Genomic DNA, 751 nt, shown 5'->3' on the forward strand with positions numbered 1-751 from the left:
AGAGGCTCCCCAGGATCAGGTGCCCATCTGGTTCCTGGGGTCTTGCATTTATGCCCCAAGGACGGCAGGAGCAGGTCCACTGTGGGGTCTTTTCTTTCTTTTTAAAAAAAATTTTTTTTACGTTTTATTTGTTTCTGAGAGAGACAGACAGCGTGAGCAGGGGAGGGTCAGAGAGAGAGGGAGACACAGACTCCGAAACAGGCTCCAGACTCTGAGCTAGCTGTCAGCACACAGCCTGACGTGGGACTCGAACCCACGAACTGTGAGATCATGACCTGAGCCGAAGTCAGACGCTTAACCGACTGAGCCACCCAGGTGCCCCTGTGGGGTCTTTTCTGAATCTAAGAACTCTCAGGTGAGAAGGAAGCGCCCAGGCTATGGGAGTGATAGTTTCTTCCTCCTTGTACTTTTCCAAACAACTGGCTGGGGTTCTGCCATAATGAAATAACAGAAAACCACTGGGACCCCTGACCCCTCGCCTGTGGTAGACTACCACGCACCCACGCACAGTCAAGAGCCCGCACCCCAAATCAACAATCATTGAATTTGTACCCACATATCCACCCTCTACCAGGAACTGCGCCGGCCCCAGCCCCTAGATCATGTCACCAGCACTCAGTCCTTCCCTCCTCCATTCTCACCCACCACCTCTGGCCCCAACACTGCATGGTTTCAAGTATTCCATCCCCATTGGGGTACATGCTTCCATAGGTGTTTTGTCAGAAAAAAAAAAAAAAAAAAACATGTGTAT

This window comes from Crocuta crocuta, unplaced genomic scaffold (genome assembly GCF_008692635.1).
Source record: "Crocuta crocuta isolate KB4526 unplaced genomic scaffold, BGI_CrCroc_1.0 scaffold179, whole genome shotgun sequence".
NCBI lineage: Eukaryota > Metazoa > Chordata > Mammalia > Carnivora > Hyaenidae > Crocuta > Crocuta crocuta.